Raw genomic sequence first — 15578 nt, forward strand, 5'->3', positions numbered from 1 at the left:
TAACGTAGGCACTGCTATTTCATTCCCCCAATATTGTCTTTGGTCACCATGTCTTCCTTATGCTCCTTCCCGTCTCCAGAAGGCCGTTTCTCCCCTGTTCCTTCTTTGTCTGGCTAATCTGACTCACGCTTCAAAGGAAGAGTCAATGCAGCAGCAGTAATAATGACAACGGTTTTGACTTAATGGGCTGTATGGCTGTTATGTACCTACTACACATGGCGCTGCTAAGTCCTTTACATTTTCTTATTCAATCTTTACAACCTTGGAAGGTAGGTACTAAGCCATTTTGCAAGTGAGAAAAATATAGCTTACGGGGGGCGATTTAATTTGCCCCAGATCGTATAATTCTCCAACTGCAGAACTGGGTGGGATTCAAAACCAGAACTGCTGGATTCCACAGCCTCACCTGTGATCACCAGATCGCCTCGGCCTGCCTCCTCTGCTAAGGTTTCTTTGACCACCGTCTCTCATCTCACCTGCCTCTGTGGTCCACTGCCCCTGCACCCAGCCACACTACCACACTCAGTGAGTCACACTGTCTGCCTCTTACACTAAGCAGAAGCTTCTTGAAGACAGGGACTACACAGTATTTTCTCTTTGAACTCCCCCAATCTAGTGGGGAGTATCTGGAGCATCACAGGCATGTATCAGTACAGAAAGCGGATGGATCCGTTAGCACCACAATTACGCTGAGTAATACGATACAGTTCTCTAACCTTAGAGAATCAAGAAGACAATATGTGCTAGAAGGATGCCAATGAGCTTCATACCCTGTACTCAACAAAATAACCAACAATCACTCTAAGTGGGGATGGGGGTCCCCCAGACTCCTGAGGGAACTCAAAAACAACTTCAACTATTTCAATAACTGAAATAAAAAATTATATGTTTATCATATAAGCAAGCAATACAGGCTCACTAAAACAATGTTATTTTGTTTTTGGCTGAGACTTATCAACTCATTGAGAAATCAGTTATCTTATACTGATTAAAAGGTAAAAAAATAATAATTAAAAAAAAATCAATAAACCAAGCCTGACAGACAAATAAATGCTGTTAAACAGGCCAAAAGCGAAGAGAAAAAAAAAAAAAAAAGCAAGCCTGGGTACCCTGTAGAAGAATAAAAAAACTTACAGGAGTCCTTGGTGATGAGATTAGGAACCACTAACCCAGCCTAAAGAGTAAAGCCTGACTTCAACAGCTGAAGCACAGGTACTGAGTTTGCACAATTACACAGCCATAGATTCATCGACATGTCAGAGGTGAGCCAAAGAAGAAAACGCTAACCCTTCATTAAAAAAAAAGAAGTCTTTATCTTACAGTCCATATTAATATCTTTGGCCTCAATTTCCTCCACTTAGCAGGAAGAGAGAACCATAACACAGTGGGGAAGTACAAGATTTGGAATCAGAACACCAAGAGATAAGTTTGTCTCTGCTCCATCATATTGCATCCCTGGGTAAATCCTCCAACCCCTGAATCTCTTTCTTCATATAGAAAATTAAAGATACTACAGCACAGAGTTACGATAAAAGAAAAGAAAAGAAAAGAAAGATGATACACACTAGAGTGCCAACATTTTATTATTAACAGCCAGGTTTAAAAAATTAACTAAGTGATCTGGCCCCTACACATCTACCTCCTGTACGCTAAACAACCCCGTCAAACAGAAAGTCGTGTCATCCCTCAAATGCTACCTGTGTTTGCTCTTCCAACGGGCCAGCTGAGGGTAAATAAAGTGCCACGGTTATGTACTTTCACAAGTGCAGCTCAAACACCACGTGGCTTCCAGGAAAATATTAACAAATGTTTACTATTGTCATACACACAAATGTTAAAAAGGATAACTGTTACTTAAAATACCTCACCTCAACCTTGACCAAACCCTCAGATCGTATAAATCATCAGATTGGGAGATGATGCCTGGATGGAGCTTCTCCTGCCACGCGTGTCAGCTAACAGCACATGGCTGTCACGGCAGAAAATGGAGGGAAATTATAGTAATGCTCAGTTCAACCGCTCCTTCTCTGCAGAGGGATCACTTTGGTCTCTGTGTGAAGAGCAGACCTTAACGAAGTCAAGAGCATAAGCAAGGGGCTGGACTCCTGCGATCATCCCTGTGAGATGAAGGAGAGCTGAACTTTCTGACCACTCATCTAACCCAGGACTGTCGATCCAACCCCTTACCAATCTAGACACTAGCAAGGCGAGTTACTTTAGCTGCTCAAAGTCAAAAATTCAAGCTGTAATTAATGCTAAATGGCTTCTAGGTGCTGACGTGGATCACCACCCTTATACGTGAGGTGTGCCATGGTGTTTTCTTGCCCTCTCATTAAGACAGGAGGGGGGAGTTATTATCCTCATTTCCTATTACTCCTGGGTCCTGTTCCTCCGTCCCTTCCTTAAACACCTCCACCAGGTTATTACCCCTGATACTTCTCCTTGTTGTAAGTACGCACTGTCTTCCTGCCACTCCCCTCGTTCACTAAGGACGTGAACCCCACTCACTCCCCCTTCTTCCCCCACCACTAACTCTTCCACACTTCTTTTACTTCCACCTTTTACATCCAGATACACAGACCCATCTAAAACTCTGGCCTCCAAGCTCCTTGACTTTTTCCTGACTCCAAAAAGCTGTTCTTACGTCCCAGTCACATCTTCCCCTAGAACCTAATGTCACAAATAACTGCACCATGTCCATAATTCTGATTTCCCGCAGCTAACCACCAATTACCACCAGTTCACTTACTGTGGTATCTCCACACCAATTACTATGACACTCCACACCAGTTCTTTAATATCCTTCTCTCCTTACCAGGCCCACACTTACCTGGCTCCGGACTCCTAACCAAAGGCCTACCTGACACCTTTATGTAGGTAGATGTCTTACAGGCATCTCAAACTTCACATGACCAAAACTCAACTACTGATGTTTCCTCCAACTCCATTCTTCTGTCTTTCCCAACTCAGTTAATGAGACTAGCAGTCAGACTGCCCAGATTAAAAGACCAAAAAACCTAGGAGTTATCTTTGATTCTTTACTTTCCCTTAACCAATCCAACAGCAAGTTCATTTTACTCTGCCTTCAAAATACATAGCCAATTCTAACGTCTTCTTACCACATGTACCACCTTCACCGCAGTCTCAGCCACCGTCACCTCTCACTGCTACAGCTTGACTATTCTTTCTTCATTTCTCCATCCTGGTCTACTTTTTCAGAGCCCAGGTTAATCCTTTTGAAGGTCTTTGCTCTTTCCTGTATCTGGACCCAGATACCCTCAAGGACTTCCCCTTCACCTCATGCAGGTTCTCTGCTCAAACATCTCTTCCCCAGGGACTCCTGAGTCTACCCCCAAGTGACATAAACACTCTCACACCCTGTTACTCTCTCATCCCTCACCCTGCTCTGTCTTTCTTCAGAGCACTAATTACCCAACACACTGTGCTGTTGACTGCTCTCTACCCCACAAGACTGTAACCCCCATGAAACATAGAATTTTGTCTCATTCACCATTTTACCCAAGAATCTAGAACTGTGCCTGGAACAGTCTGTGCTTAATACACATGTGCTGAATCAATGAATAGCTATCAAGCATTTTCACACACATTAAGGAAATAAAACAACTGCCCTCCATATGTTCATGAAACAATCATCAAGAGGGTAGTATGAGAGCTGGAACTGATGTATATTTTTATTTCTAGCTTTACCTGTTAACACTAAAAGATAAACACAGAACCTAGTCTGGGGTTTAAGTTGTATGGCTGTACATAGAAATGATCTGTTCTAGAGTTTTAAGACTTTTTCATCCACATCCGTCATTCCAGACCCAATGGGCTGTCTAAGAGGCTTTGAAAGACAATTTGCTAACAATCTCATGCCCTTTACTACACTAGAAAATCTCTCAAACTTGAGAGACTGTTTTCCTGAAACAATTCAAATAATTAAAATAAACATTATTAGAATGGTCAGTAAGTTCCCTTTACTTAATAAGTACTTACCATTTGCTATACTTTCTGATAAGACCTCTGTGTACGTTACCTTCTTTACACCAAACAGCAGCCCTGTGAGGTAAATAATTCTGTCCCCATTTTCAAACAGAAAAACGCAGTGACAGCCAGAAGCACAATTATAGATGGCAGTAAAGAAAGAAAACTTTAAAAGTAGGAATCAACTTTAAAAAAGAGAGAGAGCAAAACCAGGTCTTTCCATGTAGAGCCAAAGGGCTTACGTTTCTTATGACTCCCCAGTGTATCATTGTATTAAAGCAGACCTTAATCTTGGCTGAAGTTCATGTTTTAATGACCCTGGCACATCTTTTAAAAGGTTACAGTAGCGGGGAGGATATAGCTCAAGTGGCAGAGCGCATGCTTAGCATGCATGAGGTCTCGGTTCAATCCCCAGTACCTCCTCCAAAAACAAATAAATAAACCTAATTAACTCCCCCTCCCCTAAAACAAAGGCCACAGTAGTTTAAACACAGAAGGCATGGAAGAAAAATTTTAATTTGCATTGAAAAAAACTTTTCAGTTCTGACACTTAGAAGGTATGTGCCAATTATCTGAAAATTCACATTTAGTGAGCATCTCTTTCTATAATGATGTTAGATATAAATAATACAGAGGTCTACCCCATTACATTGTTCACACACAATGTGTCAAGAGAAGCCACAACTCATAAAAAAGAACAAAATACTGCCACCTGCAGCAATACGGGTGGACCTGAAGAAGTGGGCCAGAAAGAGAAAGAAAAATACCATATGACACCATTTATATGAAGACTCTAAAAAAAAAAAGAAACAAGGACACAAATGGACTAATTATTATTTTGATTTGAATATGTGAATATGTGTGAGTACATCTGAATGTCCTTTATGACTGATTGCCGCATTCTGTTGATTCTTACTTTGTAGTTGGTTTATTCCTTTGATAACTATGTAAGTTTAAAAAGCTAAAGATCTAATCTGTTCTTAGAAACAATAAGTACATATACGAAAACTAAAAAAAAGTGCAGTATACTGTCTATATGTATTTACATGCAATATAATGTGTATGTGCATTTGAACTGTAATAATTCTATATAATAAAATTGGAAAAAAAAAAAAGAGAGAAGGCATACTAACCATTTAGAACAAGTCCTCATGAGGTGACATTAGAGCCAGACTTCAAAGAAGGACAAGTTTGCTAGGTATCAAAACAGAATCAGGGGAAGAGCACTCTAAAACACATGCACAAGTACAGACCATGGTGACAGATCCACTGTTTCAAACATTCCATTGAGGTCTACTACCCGCCAGGCCCTGGGTTACAAAGATGACAAAACAATCTGTGCCCTGGGGGAGTGAACATCTCGTGGGTAAAACATATAAAAATATGATTATAACATATAAAAACATTATTATAGCATATAAAAACATGATTATAGCATATATAAACAAAATTGTAACACCAAGAAGTATTACAGAACAGTAACCGAGATACGTAACAGTATGAAGGGAATACAGGCCTGGTGCCCAAAAGAGTTAAGGCGCAATTAGGAAAGGTTTCCTCAAGTAGGTAAAAATCTAGGTTAAACCTTGAAGGAAGGGAAGGAACAAGGCTGGAGCACAGGGCACACCGAAGGGCAGGGACAGAAGGTCAAGGACCCTCAAGGGCAATTCGAAGGAGTCTGGAACTTAACACACAAAGAGGACTTGATAGAGGTTTTTAAACAAGAGGGTGACTTGATATTTGTCTGACTTGGCATCTTCCTTTTAGTAAGATAACTCAGGCAACAATGTAGAGGATGTGCTAGATGAAGGATGTGGCAGTGATGGGGCTCTGGGCAGGCCATCCCAAAATATGCCTCAATGGTATACTGATTATTTTGAAGCAGGATATAAACCTCCCACGTAAAAGGTGCCCTCCCTGTACCGGGAGGGAGAAAGACATCCTCATCACCAGAGGCGGGAATTCAGGGCCCAGAAGCCTATCTAAGGAAACCCTTGCCCCCTCTTTACTAACTTGACACCCAAGCCCAAACGTTGCTTAAGTTGTCTACTAATTAAGCACCCAAACCTAAGTTTCTTTGTCCTGTCAGTTCCTCTTGAACTTATTGATGGTCTAAAATGTGTAAAAGCTGCTGACTTTAGCCACTTACTAGTTCCGTTTCTATGAGACCTCCGTGCACACAAAATAAATAAAATGTTTTCTTTTTCTCCTGTTACTCTGCCTTTCGTCAATTTTATTATTAGTCCAGCCACAAGAACTCAAGAAGGGCAGAGAAGGAAATTTCACCCCCCACCCCGGACCACAGGGAGAACAATGAACTCACACAAAAATTGACAAAGGCCTAAAGAAAAGCTCCAATGACATGTGTCTATTAAATGAACAAATGATTTCATGAAGAGACTGGGGAGATCAGATATATTTACAAACATTAAGTGGAGGCAGCTATGAGATATCCAGGTGGCTACATCCGGAAGGCAGTTGGAAATACAGATCCCATTTGAGTTTCCTAACTAAGCCTATCAGTGTGCCATTAAGGTAAGAAGAGAAAGGAGTAAAGTTCAATATGACGTGCCTGTGGGTCAGCCAGGTGATGAGGGCCCACAGACAGACAACTACTATACATGTCTGGACTGAAGAGAGAGATCTGGGACTCATTAGAGTACAGGCAGCAGCTAAGGCCAAGAGTAGGAAAAAATACCTCAGGGAGACTGTAAATCAAGAAAAGAGATTACCTAGGAAATAATCAAGCTAACGTTTACCTAGTACTTACTTGGGCTCATTTAATCTTCACAACAACCTATGCAGCAGACACTATTATCTCATTTTATAGGTGTTTTAGTGACTTTTCCCAACATTACAAGGCAATTACAAAATGTTTTGTTTTTTTTTTTTAAAGCATGGCCTAAGAGAGATCAGAGGAGAACCAGGAGCAAGTAATGTTCCAAATCAAGTTAGAGGATTCAAGAGGTAACCCATGGTCAGTATCATAGAAAATTCAGACAGGGCCAAAAATTAGAGGAGGAGGAAAAAGAGGGTGAGACATGGAATATTTCACAATATGGAGACATTAATAGCTTCAATTTACTTGCACAGCTAAATTTCAGGAAGAAAGACAAAGAAATATATTGGACTGGGTTGCAAAATGAGTTAAGGAAGTGAAAAATCATGATCATAAGACCAGTCTCCCAAGAGGTCCAGCAAAAAAGGACCCAAGCACTAACATTTACCAAATGAGTAACATTTACAGCGCCGGGAGCCAGGGTCGGTGCATCACATACCTCATTTATCATTTCCATTTTAACAGATGCAAAAGATTGGGAAATACTATGAAACGTGTTCAAGGTCACAGCCAGTAAGTAGCAGTGGAAACATTTACACCCAAGGTGACATAAAGCTGACTAGCTAGTTATTTTAAAAAACACAGAACGTTGAACAGTTATTTCTTAAGAATCCAATCCAAACCATTGGTTTTGAAATGTTCAGTGTAGTAGTACTGCCTTAAGAAATTTGCCTTAAGAAAGCAAAAAAAAAAAAAAAAAAAAAAATTGGATCGAGAAACAAATGAACCATGTTGGAAAGAAGTGTCCACTTTAGCCTGCCTGCAGTGTTCCTATTAATAAAGCTTTCAAAAGAACCTATTAATCTGTAAAACAAGGAGACACTGAACCTCTACTCTAGGTGAAAAACTTTGCTATAACACTCCCAGATTCAGCTGTTTGTGGGGGAGTGGAGAGAAACAATTGTAGATACATTTAACAGTCCAAAACATAAACTTTCTCCCTCTTCCTTCCAAAGGTTTGTCATAGTGAAACCCTACTATCAAATAACTAGGTCATTAAGACAATTAGCAAAACTAAAAGAGTACAAATTCTCATTTCCATCTGTATGGTCAGTATAATCATTTATCCCATGTAATAAATTCCGAAAATAAATTTCATTAACGGTCCTGTGTTAAAAACTTTTTCTATTTCCTTCCCAAAGGAAACAGGTAATCTTCCCTATAACAGTTTCCATTCAAAAGTTTCCTCCTCTGTCGAACTCACTTACTCATTCTTTCATTGTGCTAGGTGCTGGCCCAGAATCTGAGAATTAAGATCTAAGTAAGATGGACTAGCCCAGCCTTCATGAAATGTCCATGCTAATAGAGCAAACAAAGCATCTAAGTAACGAATGCAGCTAATCAAACTGATGATTAACTGGAGTTGAGGGGAAAAAAGAGCGAATTAGAGGTGTAGGAAACCTCTAAAGACCAGGAGATAAGACAGTAAAGAGAACAAAAATAAAATCAGTGTGGCTTGAGCCCAGGGAGCCAAGAGAACAGTGGCCCAAACTGAACTGGAGATAAGAATGGCAGCAGTGTTCTGATCTTTACGTGAAATCTTTGAAAGTTCTCAGCACAGTGATGCAATGAGACACATGCATTTTTAAATGATTACTCCTGAATGTATCAGAGCGCTTCTCAAAATCCTCTCATGCCTAAACAACACACAAACTTCATTCATCGATACCGCCTAACTTAAGCGAAGAAAAAAAGAATGTTTCAAGTTGAATCCTACTCAAGGGAAAGGCAAGTACTCTGGAAAAACAACAACAAAAAAAAGTAGTTTAAACAGACAGCAGACACAAATGTTAAATGACCAATAAACTTTATAAATATGGAGAATAGAGTTTATAGTTGTTCCTCACTTAAAAATAACGTCTAAATATATATATATATCTCATGTAAACTGCATGTCTATTAACATTTAAGAACGACAGAAACTTAATTACATCCTAATATTTCAAAATAAGAGCTTGATTAAAGGCTTTGGTACTAAGATGTCTATGTCTTGAAGTACCACCTATCACTTCATCATTTTTTTCCTAAAATCAATTAGAAGCTGACTTCCTGGGTGCATTTTCGGTTTCGCTTTTTAGGAATAAAAAATCTTCTAAGTCTTAACTTTCTTTACTACTAGCTTGAGAGATGCCACAGGATTTAGGAGACACGAAACAAACCTCCAAGATTTAAAAGGTTGCCGGCCACCGGGTGCCCGAACGTAACTTTCCCGCCTGCCCCATCCCCCAAACTACCCTAGACTCGCGCAGCCTCCCCCTCCCCCGGCTCCAGGCCGCCTCCTCGGCCCCTACGCCCGGGACCAGGCCAGGCCCGCCGGGCCGGATTTGCAGCCGCCACTTCTCTCCCCTTCCTCCGCGGCAGAGGCGGACGGACGCAGGCGAGAAAGGAGGAGAAGACAGGGAAGCATGGACATTACCTGGGGCCCGAGCCCGGCAGCTGGGGCCTCAGCAAGGAGGGCAACGCCGACAAGCCGTCACAGCGCGGCTGGCGGGAAGGTCAGCCCCCGGGCGCTCTCCGGACTCCCCACGCCGGCAACGCAGCCAGCCCCACCGCAGACGAAGATAAAGCGCCCGACTTCCCGGCCCCGCCGCCCCCGCTCCGCAGCCCGCTACGCAGCGTCCTGCGCGCGGCCAACGCCGGCTCAGGATTTCATTGGTGGTCCCGGCGGCCGCCAGGCTCCGCCCACCGCCCCCGGCCGCCCCGCCCCTTCCCGGAGCGGGGGTCCCAGGGTTAGAACCGCCAGCTTGCCGTGGCCCCTGCGAGGGAAGCTTCGCGTTAGCACTTCTTGACACCTCCGGCAGCTTGTGTTCCATTTCTGCCCCAGCGATCCAATATGCGGCAGAAATGGGACCGACACAACTTGCCGCCGGTCCGAAAAAGGCACCCTGCATTGTCGCACAGTACTGGCGAGTCTGGTGCCTCTTCTGGAGACTTGTGGAATCCACCTTTGGACCGTGGATCATTGCAGTTTGAACCGATCCTCTAGGAAAACTAGAAGCACTAGCCAGAAGCATTTGTCATGGGATGCTTTAATGCTTTGTAAACTTCTGTGTCCTTCGGCGAATTAGATAAGGAGACCGTAAGATAAGTGAAATAACAGGGCAATTAACTGAAGGAAAACTTCACAAGCAAGGAAAAAATAATGACGCAGAGAGACTTAGGACACATTAGATACAACAGTTAGACTGTATCTGTTTAGATCGCGTAGATTTTATGAGGGCAAAGATGCAGGTAAACTTAGAGTAGAAGGCGAAAGCAATGAGCAGTAGACTAAAGGCCCCCATTCATAGCCTGCAAAGCAGTGCAAGCCAACCTGGCCTGCGTCATCACTCCAACCCTACAGCAAACAGGTTGAAATGGCCACCTGTGACCCAGAATGGATCAAGTTTACCCAACTGACTACTCTCTGTGGACCTTTGAACAAGGAGGATTTGTATGCATCCCCTGGCTGCCCAGGGTAGCCAGCATTGTTCACCCCCAAAGCAGAGCCTGCCTCAGCATTCAGTCAACTCAGGACTGGAAGTCATAGGCAGACCCAACCAGTTTGTCTCTTCTTCAATTGTGATTACTAATTCTGCCAACTAGATGACAATAAGATCTGGTAGATCCCAATGACTCTTGTCCTTCATCTCTCCCCTCCCACCAGCAATAAGAACACAGGGACTCATTTCTTTGAGACTTTGTTGGCCACTATATATATACATACCAAAAACATTCTTGTCTTTTCCTTTGTTTCATTTACTCATTCAAAACATACTGTGTTTTGTTCTTGGTGCTGAGGATAAAGGAGTGAATATAACAGAAGAAGCCCGGCACTTAGATGCTTATGTTTCTTATGGAAAAGACAAATAAAAAAAAAGTTAATTGCAGATGGTGATAAAGTGTTAAGAAGTAAACAAAACAGAGTGGTCAAGGAAGGACTTTTTGAGAAGATGATCTGAACTAAGACTTTAATGAGGAGAAGGAGACAGCTATGCCAATTATGGGGAAGAGGAGCATTCTAGACAGAGGACTATGGGTGTGAAAGTGCTGATGCTGAACAATTTTGGCTTGTTTGAGGAACAGAAGACCAGGATGCTTGAAGCCCTTATTTGGGGGCGGGTATGAAATTGAGGTTGGCATGTTAAGCAGAAGAATAATCATGTTGTTAAGTTTGGATTTTTTGGTTGTTAAGTTTTGTCTTTTTTTTTAAGTCAATTTATTTTGTGGAGAATGACTTGGAGGGGGCTAGAAATGGAACACAGAGAAGCCAGAGAATGATTGGAAGCTATTGGATAGGTCTATGGGATCTGTGATGGTGACCTGAGTTGGAGTGGTTGCTATAGAAATTGAAGGATCTCAGGATATTTTCCTGAGGTGCAGGTGTGAAGAAAGGTAGTAAATAAGGTGACTCCCAGGTGGTTTTTTTAAAGCAAGTGGGATGGTGGCAATCCCATTTAGTTCAAAGAGGGAGGGGAAGACCGTTTAACATGACTAGGGGGACCTTGAAAGCCTCTGCCCAAACTCCAAGCCTCTCCTACCATGCCACTCAATCCTTAGGACCAAGCCTTGATTAAATATGAATGTTGACTTCATCACATTCCAAAAACCATGTGTACAGAACTTGTGTTAGTTGCTAGGGATATAAATATGAATAAGAACAACTGTCTGTTGGGGAGATTAATAAGAACTCAATCATTTCAAGACAATAGGACAAGTGTTATAATAAAAAGAGGTAACAAAAGTGCCTACCTTATAGGGTCATTGTAAGGTTGAAATGAGGTAATGCCTGCTAAGCTCCAAGTACAAACACTGGCATACGGAAGTGCTCAATAAACATTAGCAGTCATTTTACACTTTGTTACACTGACATTGATCATTGTTGTCGATGTTGTTATCTTCTAGATGCAGTGGGAGAAGATGGAATGATGTCACAGCCCACTATTCTAGGACAAGGAAGGTTGGACTGGAGGAAGTTTAACTGATTCCAGCTTTCTGAAACAGTAGGCAGAGGAGTTTAGTAGGCAGGCAAGGCAGGAGGGACAGCCCAAGCAAGAGAAAAACAAGGTCAAAGGCCAACAAGACGAGAGGGAGTCAGAACTATCTAGGACACAGGAAGGTAGGTGAGTATAGTTGAACTGTAGGTTTCATACTGAGAAGCAGCAAGAGAGAAAGTTGGTGTCAGGGCTCAAGAAGTTTGTAGACCATGGTGAGGGAGTCTAACTCAGACTCCCATGGACAGTGGGGAGCCAGTGAAGTTAAGTAAGGAAGAGTCATGAATTAGGAGACTGTACTAAACGAAATGCAACTAGAGGTCAAGAAATCAACAAAAAGGGCATTTCAGCAATGTACGTGAGAAAGAACTGCCTAAACTAGGGCAGTAGCGAGTGGGATGGAAGGAAGGGGACATATGTGAGAAAGATTTAAAGAGATGATTGATAGAATTAGAGAGTGTTTGGATGTGATGGTTAAGGATGTATCTAGTATTTCGGGCTCGGCAGGCTGAGTGGCTGGAGTTAATGGGGACTGAGGTAAGAACATGTATCCTGGAGGAGGAAGAATAAGCTTTACTCGGGTTAATATCTAAGCTGAACTCCATCTCCAACTGAGACCTAAAGGAACCGAACAAGAAGCAATCACATTGTGTTTAGTTTTATAAGGACCCAGAAAGGGAAGCTGAATAGATCCCAAATCAAGTTTTAAAATACAAACATCTCAGTTCTTCAAAGGGTCATATGTCCCTTAGTAATACCAAAAAAAGCAATAAATCTTTATCCCACTTCAAGTAGGCGTAATTCCTCCACTGGTACTCAGGCATAGCAAAAACAGACTCATCTGGAGTTTAGGTTTTGTGACGAAGCACAATGAGGCAAGAGTGTAAATCAAGACAACCTTGATTGATATGTCCCCGAAAACTCTGGGAGAGCTGGATTCCTCTCTTGTTTATATATTCAGAAGCACCTAGCACAGTATGTAAGAGCTACCTGATAAATACATCTTAAGAGTTAATGAGGCCAGCTGAAACATAAGATTGTGGGGAGATCCCAAGCTAAAAAGAGGTCAGACACAACTTCATTCCTTCTCTTAGTGATTCAGTTATCTTGCATGTTGTCATCACTTGTTTTTCTACAAATAGATTTCGTTACATACAAGGGAGAGCACCATCTATCCCTGTTAAGTAGACTGCAGCTTGCCCCCATAGATTGTCTCCAGCTCAAAGTACATTTTAGGCACTGCCATAGTTCATTGTTCAGGTAATATACATACATGAGAAAACACCCTCAAGAGTTCCTAAATCACTAGATGATTTTTGTAAATCTCACTGGAATTAAGTTGGTATAAATCTAAAGAAGATTCTGATCAGTGAAGACAATATGGTAAGCTCTAGAGAAACTGCTAAAAAAAAAAAAAACTCCAAAAAATATAGTGAAAAAAATCATTAAAAGAATTTAAATGTTACACTAGGAAATAGTTGCTTAATGAAAAAAAAAAGTAGAGTAAGAAGAGAAGAAAACCAAAAAAAAATGACATAGAGAACAAAATTTTAAATGGCAGACAGATTTGACTATATCAATAAAAATAACTAAGTATGAATGACTTGAACAATCAGATTATATTAATAAGTAATGTCCAGCTATATGGTATCTATAGAAGCACAGTTTAGATTCAAAGACACACATAGGTTGAAATTAAAAGAATGGAAAAGGATATATCATGCAAAAAGCAACCGTAAGAAAGCTGGAGTGACTGTCTGTATTAATATCAGACAAAACAGACTTTAAGGCAAAAATGTTTAAGAGCTATAACCATTTTGCAAAACAGTCTAGCAGTTAAACACAGAATCACCATACAACCCAGCAATTCCACTGCTATGTATATACTCAAGGGAAACAGGTCCACACAAAAACCTGTACAAAAATGTTTATAGCAGCATTATTCATAACTTTCTCCAAAAGGTGGAAACTATCTAAATATCTGTTAACATTTAGAATGAACAAATAAAATGAATGAATAAATAAAATGTGATATATTCATATAATGGAATATTATCCATCTATAAAAGGAAATAAAGCACTGATGTATGTTTCAATATGGATGAAACTTTAAAATATTATGTTAAGGGGAAATAAGACTGTCATTGAAGACTATATATTATGTGGTTCTATTCATGTGAAATGTATGGAATAGGTAAATCCATAGAGACAGAAAGCAGGTTGGTGGTTACCTAGAGCTGGCAGAATTGGGTGGAAATTGGAAGTGACTAGTGAGAGTTACAGTTTCTTTTTGGGGTGAGGAAAGTGTTCCTATAGTAATTGTAGTTATGGTTACACAACTCTGTGATGTGAGTACACTGAAAACCATTGAATTATTCACTTTAAATGGGTGCATTGTATGGTATGTGAATTATATCTCAATAAAGTTATTTTAAAATAAAGGTAAAAATTTTTTTAACATTTTTTATTGATTTATGAGCATTTAACAATGTTGTGTCAAAATAAAGGCAAAATTAATATAGAGGTCTGAATGGTGGTTACCTTTCGCTGAGTTACCAATTGAGAAAAGACTTAAAATATTGACACTCATTAATTATATTTTATTTTCCACTTAATTTTAATAGAATCTTTAATAACTTTTATAACATATCGTAAAATAATTTTTATTTTATATTTTCTACATGTACTTTAATAAAAATAGATTCAACACACTCAATTTTCGTACACTTTAAATTCTACTGTGTTTTATGTACTAACACTTTAGATCATTACTGTAGATGGAACACAAATAAGTAAACATCTTAATGATTTTGTTGGTGATGGCAAGATAAAATTTATGGAATAAATATATGACAATATATGAATTACGTATATTTTAATTTTGTTCCCCATCTGAATATCATTAGACGATCAGCCAAAAATCTAGATACATGCAATAATACTTAAATTATCATTTTTGACATTTTACTTCTCTTTCAGACACGTAAAAAATATAGTTTCCTGTATGTTTTCCCATTTGATTGTTATAAAGGTTTATTTGTTGCAATAAGAAGATATATTTCACTTGATAGTTGTGTTAACTTGATTTATCACTTTTAAAGACTTAAATATAAAACACATGGGCCTTAATTTATTCTTTTGTCCTCAATGTCACAAATGTTACTGGTGGGCCTACATATAGTATGTGTGTCCTGCTTGTTTATAATTATCTATATCCTTTTTAGCCACTTGTTTCAACTTCCAACATATATATACAAATACAAACACACACACACACACACACACACACACACACACATTCTTTAAAACAGAGATGGTCTTGACTCCCCTGTGTAGTGTCTATCACAGTGACTGCAGGCATCAATAAATAGGTTTTGAATTTAACTGAATCACACATATAGGAAGTGGGAGGTAAGGTGTCCAGAAATGATTTAAGAAATCCAGGACAGAGAGGTGTGAAGAGACGTCTTTTGCCCTCAAGACATACAAAGCATAAGCAAGAGGGAGCTAGGTTAGCTAATTTGCGTCACTAACGTACAGTTTATGTAGGTGAAAGGTTCACTGACTTAGGTCCACTGGACAATGTGTGGTAATGAGACATGTGTCTTTTTGATATGTTGTTTAAGGAGGACAAGTAGGAGGACATTAACGTTCATACTCAGGGATAAAAAGCCATTCTCTAAAACCATGTAGGATCCTCTCTGCAATGTTCTAACAATCTACCTTTTATTTCCACTGGAGTCTAACTCTGTAGAAACTACCAGTAAAAAAAGAAATCA

General features: G+C 40.2%; 1 protein-coding gene across 2 annotated transcripts in view; it reads right to left on the bottom strand.

The window, feature by feature from the left end:
- Window positions 1-9429, bottom strand: part of SOAT1 (sterol O-acyltransferase 1) — a 60644-nt gene extending 51215 nt beyond the window's left edge. For both annotated transcript variants that reach the window (XR_012062687.1, XM_072946037.1), the window contains exon 1: window positions 9243-9429. The gene's annotated coding sequence lies outside the window, so the exon portion shown is untranslated. The remainder of the gene's footprint in view (window positions 1-9242) is intronic.
- Window positions 9430-15578: the final 6149 nt, after the last annotated feature.

Source organism: Vicugna pacos, chromosome 21 (genome assembly GCF_048564905.1).
Source record: "Vicugna pacos chromosome 21, VicPac4, whole genome shotgun sequence".
Classification (NCBI taxonomy): Eukaryota; Metazoa; Chordata; class Mammalia; order Artiodactyla; family Camelidae; genus Vicugna; species Vicugna pacos.